Here is a 607-nt window from a genome sequence, read left to right as displayed (position 1 = left end):
TACAAGATCCAAATATATTGGGAAGAATTTTGATTTTATTTATTTTTGTATGATAAAATCTGTCCTGTTTCATTGCATTATTACAGATGCACCATTTGAGTGTGTACATTAGTTTTACACTCCAAACACAACTACGCAACATGCTTACAAAATCCTTAATAATACAATATTTGAATGAAGAGCAATGTCCATTTTCCAAGGGAAAATATATATATATATATATATATATATATACACTCAGACATGCCTGGATTGGCCATCGGGAGGATTCCCTGTGTGGGCTGCTCATGAACTGGGCCGGCAGTACAGTCAGGCAGTGTCACATGGGAAAGGGGAAGCGAAAGTTTTAGGTTCATTTTCAAAGCGACAAATCACATGCATTTTTGGTAGCAGCGAAGACGTGTGCAGTATTATAAACACTGTTGCTGCGTCTCAATGTGCCTACTTATACTACGTCCTTAAAGTATGTACTCTTTTAGTGAAGAAAAAGTACACACTTTTGAGTGTGTAGGAGAAGGGTGAGCGTGATTTAACCAAGTACAACATGTTCCTGGATCAACATCCTTGTTGATCCTGGAACATCATTCCAATCAACCAATCAGAATTG

At 37.4% G+C, this 607-nt stretch overlaps 1 protein-coding gene and 1 pseudogene across 1 annotated transcript in view; one reads left to right on the top strand and one right to left on the bottom strand.

Annotated features, from left to right (window-relative positions):
* LOC107695701 (interferon-induced very large GTPase 1-like) overlaps positions 1 to 449 on the bottom strand; it is a 13,299-nt pseudogene extending 12,850 nt beyond the window's left edge.
* The window catches only part of LOC107695642 (uncharacterized), a 68,197-nt gene that overhangs the window by 44,247 nt on the left and 23,343 nt on the right, over positions 1 to 607 (top strand). The gene's annotated exons all lie outside the window — the stretch shown is intronic.

This window comes from Sinocyclocheilus anshuiensis, unplaced genomic scaffold (genome assembly GCF_001515605.1).
Source record: "Sinocyclocheilus anshuiensis isolate Anshui unplaced genomic scaffold, SAMN03320099.WGS_v1.1 scaffold1075, whole genome shotgun sequence".
In the NCBI taxonomy this organism is placed as follows: domain Eukaryota; kingdom Metazoa; phylum Chordata; class Actinopteri; order Cypriniformes; family Cyprinidae; genus Sinocyclocheilus; species Sinocyclocheilus anshuiensis.
The sequence above is the reverse complement of the archived record's forward strand: the minus strand, read 5'-3'. Positions and strand labels throughout refer to the sequence as shown.